Raw genomic sequence first — 7505 nt, forward strand, 5'->3', positions numbered from 1 at the left:
TTATGAACTGGATTATATACATGTAAGGCACATGCACAACCAATAGCTTTGACAGACTTTATTTCACCTGCATATTGAATATGCTTTTACAGTATATTATAAAAATATTTGATGAAAATAGCAATTGGGGCAACCCTAACACCTGTTTTAATATCAATCGCGTAAGAATTTTTAAAGCAACTCTTCTTTAGAACTGACCTTCCAACTAACTTTTGTAACAACACAGCCTCATGAAACTGCTGCTTTATGGCTCATGTGTCACTGCTTGTTTCCATTGGAAAAATCTTTACAAATCAGGGTCTGTAAATTGAGCCTGCAACAGTTCAAAACAGATAACCGAATAATGTGTCCCATGGATTCTCTTGTAACGAAGGAATTTACTCCACAGAATATATTAGATGCAGAAAGGGCTCCAGTGTCAGTGACACTATTGGCAGCTGTGTTAACAGTTAAGGAGCTGGCTTTGTATAGCAGTACAGTTATTAAATTTCTCCAGAGACCATGACTCATTAATCAAATATTCATACATCTCTGTAAATACACACTGAACAGAGAATACCCTCAGAGTTGAGCATCCCAGCACAAGTGCCCTTTCATGTAACACTGACAAAATCCTGAGAACATGCGGTCATGTTTTGCATTTCTAATGCTGTATGTACTCTTTCGTACCCCAATTCCTAAAAACAGAACACAAATGATCTTACTGATCGCAAGTGTTACACAGTCACAATTAAAATTGCTTCACTATTGCTTCATACCATCTTTTTAAAAGTGAAGACAGTGAATCAATTCTTCTGTTCTTTGTTTACCATCAGACAAGTAACTTTTTCCCATACGGATGGAGAAACCCAAGGCCATGCTCCTATTAATACAAGAATTTGTATTAGCATGAAAACAACAAACCACTGGTTGAACTGTGAAGGCCAAAGAACTTCATATATTTGCAAAGACACGAGCTTGTTGTACTTAACAAAAACTCTATTTTGTGTTTCCACACTGCCGTAAAGTGGCCTGTCTTCTCACCTGCTCCAGGGGAGGCACAAACATTGTCTGAACAGAAGTTTTGACCTTGGCCAGGTTGAGATCACAGTTCAGAGCTGAAGCATCTCTCTGTGATCAGTTGAAGCTCTTCTCTATAAGCCTTTGAAAACATCCAGTTTTCTGTTTGAACTCCCCATTCTAATGCATTTGTATCTAGGACTTTGGGTTTGATGTTGCAAGTTCTGATTTACACTTCTGATTCAGGCTGTCTGTGGGCTGAAGTAGTCAGATGCCTTTATATAGTGTTATTTAGAAATGGGCATTATCATGTTGCTGAATGTGGATTTTTAAATTTCTGTACTATTGTGCTCTGCTGACCTCAAGGGAACAAGGGAATGAAGGAAACGACCTGAGCAAGTCCAGCTCCCTGAAAGTGTGGCCAGCGCAAAATCCCAGATGATCTTGATAAAAGAAGGGGAATTTACAGATAAATCCTGGAAAGAGGTAAGTCTCAGATTATATTCGTTTATAGTTTTTAGAGGCTGGGACATAGAATTCACTCCTGGAACCAGTCCCTTACTGCAGATTTTGAAGGGAAATTTGTAAATTTGCATAACATCTTTATATTCTGTAAGTAACATTCAAATGGCTCGGTTTAAGGATTGAACGCTGATCAGAAAATACTTCCTTTTCAGTTCCCTTGCTAATAAATATAGATACTCTAGCTTAAGCACCTCCACAGTTCCTACTACATTAATTTCAGTGCTTTTTAATTTTCTTTAACAAGGCTTGGCATTTACATTTTAAAATAATATCCTCTCCTATAGTTAATTAGGGCACTGATTGAGACAGGATCACAATAACCTCTTGCACTTCTGTATAAGACAAAACCCACCCCCCTTGCCCCTCCACGAGCCAACACATGCCAATAAAGCAGTTGTGGGTATCTGCTGGTGCCACAAGGAAAGGAGCACGAGGCTGCAGTTACAACCCCCCTTGCCTCTTCTCTACCTAAGGACAGAGTCCCAATCCTGGGCATCCTACAAGTAATCCCACTAGCCTGCATAACCTTATCCACTGACCCAGCAAGCTGCTGGATGTGGATAAATACCTAAAACATTTACTTTAATAACGTTCCCCTGGGGCACAGGGATTCACTGGCAGGATCAGAACATAGGAAAGGAGGAGATGGAAAATAAGAATAACGTGTGAGTGCTGAGTGGAGAGCCCACAAAGCCTTGCTTTTAACACACGCCTCAACACCCACTAAAGCTAGGCGAAAACAGCAAACATTTATTTGTGCATCTTCCTGCATAAATAAAACCCTGCTGATTTGCTTTGATGGCATTTACGACCACATTTATTCATAAACATTAGAGTGAGCAAGTTTTTATTTGCAGGAGCGTTCATAGAAAACAAAAGCGTCGTGAATTCTGGTGTGAATAAATACCAGAGAGCTCTCACACGAGAAGGGCTTCTGCAGTCATTAAGTAAAGCTCTTTTTACTATTCACACTGTAAATTCAAACAATTACAGCTGCCCGTGAACTGCTTACCAACAGGGAAGGGACCTGTTTATAAAGCTCAGTTCATCCAATTAGGCAACAGAAACCATCTCATGAAGATACCCAATCACAGGTCAAACGATGATCGCTCCGGGCTCAATCCTGACTCCCTCGAATGCCTCTACATCTTTTTGTCAATGCGAGTAAGCTTCCAGCATTTTAAGACCCCTTTACCATGACGTTGGCATGACCTAACCAAGACGGTGGGAGGCTGTAACACCTTTGTGCTGCCAGACAGCAGCTGTAGGCTGACAGAGGCACCAGCCGTACGGATGGCATAAGCAGCATTAGGCTGAAATACTGCTGTGTGTTACGCCTTCCTGCGCAGGGCTGGGGAAGTGTGCTCCACGCACGGGGAAGAAGAAAGGCGTCCATACTGCCACAGTAATCAACTGCAGGGTGCTAACGGACCGTACAGTAACCTGGCATATTCTGCCCTCTTGGAGGCTCCTGGCAGCACAAGGAGAGCTGGTGCTCCAGCCCCTCTGGAAGCTGTATCACCATGGATGAAATTGTTGCATAAACAGAACACGGGGCGGGCTGGATTTCAAATATGCTGTTTATATTCATTTGTGGCATTATCGACCTTTCATAACTCACTAACGGTTGCTTTTCATTCCATCATTCCAGTTAAAAGATTGTCAATAACTCTGGAAATAAATCAGGTCTCCAGAGTGAGTCCATTTTCCTACTGTAATTAATGGCAAGCAGGAGATCCCTTCCCTGCCTCCCCAACTACCCTGTTGTGTCCTTCTGGCTGCGTTGTGTGCAACTGAACTGCTCGTCTCCTTCTTGTTACCAATGCTTCTGGGTTTGGAGGGGGAACTGAAAGGGAAAAAAAACCCCACGAAACACTTCCCTTACAGCAGAAAATTTGTAAGCCAAGGGCAAGGGCAAAACCCACAACTGGGGCCTCTGGTTGCCCCTCTAGCACAGCCGGGAGTGGCAGACTCTGCCCATGGCCACTGCGCAGGCAGGCAGCGCTCAGGGGAGGAGGGCGATTCCTTTTTTCACATTCACACTCCCTGTTTTCCAACTGCATTTTCATGCCGATTGCAGATAAATGAACCTGATGTTTGAGTGCCAGTTGGTGTACGTAGAGCAGCCACTTGTTTGCTGTTGCTGCTTTAGCTAAGGAGCATGTCACCATGCTGAATGTCAATCAGGTGTATTTACCACATTCTTTTAAAAGTCCAAGGCCACGTAGCCTCCTCTGGGAGCCAGCGAACTCCGAACAGATCCAGACCCACAAGGTCTTGCCTTGTACAGGAGCCAGGGAAGAGCGGGTTTTGTTCAGGAAGCGAAGCCAGTGCTGGCTTTGAAAATCAGGTGAGGACGACACGTGGCGTTGCCTCAACACCAGCCGCCACACTCGTAAGGAAATGTAGCAGCTGCCTTTATGTAGTTCTTATTTACTGATTCATGTTCTTGTTTAGGGGTGTCTCATTAACGCTGTGGGGAAAATGTAACTGCTGAGGGAGACACGCTTTGGAGACTCACACCTTGCTGTTGCTGGAGCAGAGCTGCTTGGAGACCTTCAGTGACAAGCTGGAGTGGCCTCAGTTTTACAGCTCTGCTGAAGCATGGGGGTCTGGCAGGAGGGAAAACAAGTCTTTAAAGAAAGGCACTGCAAACAACTAATTCTGCTGGTAGCCGCAGGTGGGCACTAATGGGCTTGACTATCTTTCTGTTTCTAGGCCTTCTGGAAGTTGGTCTGCAGTTCTCCAGGCTGTTTCTCTCTGAGGTCAGTTGTCTCTACCATCACTGGTCAATAACTCCCTCTCCTAAACGGCAACTTTAGAAACGCCCGTTTCATGGGTCACAGAGTCACACCGCGAGGCAAAACCAGCCTTCCAGCCTCTCATCTGCCCCAGAGCCAGCCCTGAGGGTCTGCTGTCTTGTTCCCCATGGATTTAACCCAGCACACTGGGTTTCTCCACCCGTCTCCAACCCCGTCTAAGACTTTGGGTTGTAAAGCTGTCAGTCAGCTGCTGCCTTTCGTGATTGTCTGCAGGGAAGGTGGGCACGGGCCAAAGGTGTTTTTAAAGGTCACAAGTTTGGCTTGAGGCAACAGTGGCCACAGAGCCAACAGGGAAGACATGTGGTGGCTGGTGGCTTTTTTCCCCATGGAGGAGCTGCACAGCCAGGTCACGCTGAGAGTTCCTTTACCCTACACCACACAGGCTTCCTGATCTCCCAGTCCCAGCTCCGGCGGTGCTTGGGGAGGGACGCCACCTTCGCCATCAATTCTGAAAATGTGATGGGGTTCTGGTCGCTGCTCAGCTAGAGGCAAGTCAAAGAGGACCTTGAGGTCTCACATTAGTTTGAAAAATGAGGCCAGTATCTTTGCTAGAAGGGGAAGGCAGAGTCCCAGCTAATCATTTAGAATCCTGAGGTTGTGTCAAGCTAATATTAGATATTATAAACACACACAAAAATGTTCCTTCTAAAGAAAAAGGAAATGGCAAAAAAGAAAAAAACGAAAAGGTTATTAGGTGATTAAAAGCTCAGACTTTGAAAAGAACTACTATTTGCCACCTTCTGTGGTACGTGCAGTCTGGTTCTGTCAGGCAAGCAAGTAATCAGCCAGTGATTTGTGGAAGTCCTTTAAGAAAATAGGCCACTGCTGGGTGTGTGAGTAACTAATGCTCATTTGGTTTGTGTTTGAAGGCAGCAGCAGCAACAGTGATGACACAAATTAATTGCACGGTTTTCAGGAGATAATGCAGACGAGGTAAAGAGAATTACTACGCGATTAACATAGTTTCCAATTAAAGTCCCCTGTAGTTACCGAAAAACATTAATTTCTGGTAACTTGGTAATTTAACTTGTGTCACCACTGTACATGAGTGTACCAGGGCAACTTATGGGCTTGTCTATGTTTAAGCCTTGTACAAAAAAAATGAAAAAAAAATTACTGAAAATAGCCATTAGTTTTTAACTTCAAATAAAACACTGTGGTGGTAAACTAAAGGATTTACTAACAGATTAAGGATCAAAAACCAGCTGCTGTTCTAGCACTGAAGTCTTTCTTACCATTAAGTCAAAAAGGTAAAAAAAATATTTTCCACTATTTAAATAAATTCAGCAAAGGTGTTTTCAACTCAGCAAAGGTGTTTTCAACCATTACATTTCTTTATCAACAAGTTGAAAAAAGACAGAGACAAATGAAACTATTTCACTCTTCCAAAGAAGTTTGCTGTTGAGATGTCAGAACTACATTTTTCTTTTAAACATTTAACTTACTATAGCTTTTATATTCCTATTTGAGCGTTTCTACTACAAAAACACCAAACCGCAAGTCTTTTAAGTAGCAGCTCATTTCTGGAGACTCAGCTAGCTTAGGCAGGTACATGCACATGGGATAATTTTTTTTTTTTTTTTAAGGTACCTGAACTTCAACCGGTGGCATTCTGGAAAATTCCTCCTTTTGCTCCCATCTCAGATAACGCTTCCTTTGCTGCAGCGGGACGGAGTGGCCCACACGGTACTTGTAAGTGCGCAGCACAGCAAGAGGTACAAAGGCCTAGACGTCAAAAACTTGCAGAATTATCATGTCTGAGCAGTTTTTAGTCTGATGACAAAATGCAATCACCAAGTAGCATCATTACTGTTTTCATCATGTGTTTCCAGAACATCCATCTGGTTTTACCCCATTTCAAAATGTAAGTGTACTTCCCGGCAGTACGGGATGAGCCGTTCTGTTGCCACCGTCCCAATTGCCAGGCTTGCTCCCGATAATGTTATGAAGGCTGAAGGCTGCAGTGGGGTAGGATGGATAAAGTCTTTCAAACGAGATGTGGGTCTTTGGATGACTTGAGACATATATCAGTGTTGTACAGTAACTTTCATTCTAAAAAATAAAAGTACCACATCATCGGGGACAGCAGTCCACCCTACAGCTGCACGTTTGTTAATTTCATGTAACTTCATGTAACTTTTAACTTCATTACAAATATTGCAGACTCCTGTGCATTAAAGCCTCTGAAGCTTATTACATTTTATTATTATTACTACAACAACAGAAGCTGTAAATGGAAAAGACATTATCGATTCAACTAATCCGCTGAATGCAGATTGTTCTTCACTGTGCATTTGTTAGCCTTTGGGCCAGTTTGGTTTTTAACAGCCTTACACGACAAGACTTTCAACGCTCCTAGGTGAGAATATTACACAGCCTTGTGCTCCTCAGCAGGAAGCTTTCCTCGAGCATCTTCCCCTTTCCCAAAGACGTCTCCTTTTACTACTCCAACTCCTCTCCCCTTACCAGTGCACACACACTACGTATTTGTAAGCTGTAGCACTTCCCTCCCTTGCCAGCCTCGCTCTTCAGCTATAGAGTTAACAAAGCCACATAGCTACAAGTTAATCTTCCTTAAATCCATCCCTGCAGGCTCCTGATCATTTTTCCTGTTCTTCTGTGCCCTTTAATTACTTAACGCCTTCCTCGTGGAAAGGTAAGCAGAAAGGAGAGCATCAGTGAAACCAGATTACACCAATTATATCCCCCCGCTCTGTGACTAGAGCTTTTAATGATGCAGCACAGGATCGCATTATTTTTTTTTCAAATGTTAAAGCAAAGTACAACTTCACGTCTAATTTCCTGTCCGCTGTTACCCAAAGGAACCACTCAACAGTTTTGCATTATTTTTGCTAAAGCTACATAAACTTGTGCTCTACTAAATGGGAATCTTCTATTTTCTAACTCTGCACTGACATTCACAATTCTCCTCATTTTGACATCTAAATTCCATAAATATGTTGTTTACTCCCTCTTCTGGGCTATTAATGAAAAATATTAAGGAAGATCAACCCAAACATTCTCACATACATGCAGCATCTAAAAGTAGTATTATGCCAATTATTAGTAGGCATCAACAGTGCACAGGTTACTAATTTAGACAAATGACGTGTGGGGTCGTGGGTTTTTTTTTTTTTTTGAAAACCAGTGAACACAATC

The sequence above is a fragment of the Falco biarmicus genome, chromosome 11, assembly GCF_023638135.1.
Source record: "Falco biarmicus isolate bFalBia1 chromosome 11, bFalBia1.pri, whole genome shotgun sequence".
Classification (NCBI taxonomy): Eukaryota; Metazoa; Chordata; class Aves; order Falconiformes; family Falconidae; genus Falco; species Falco biarmicus.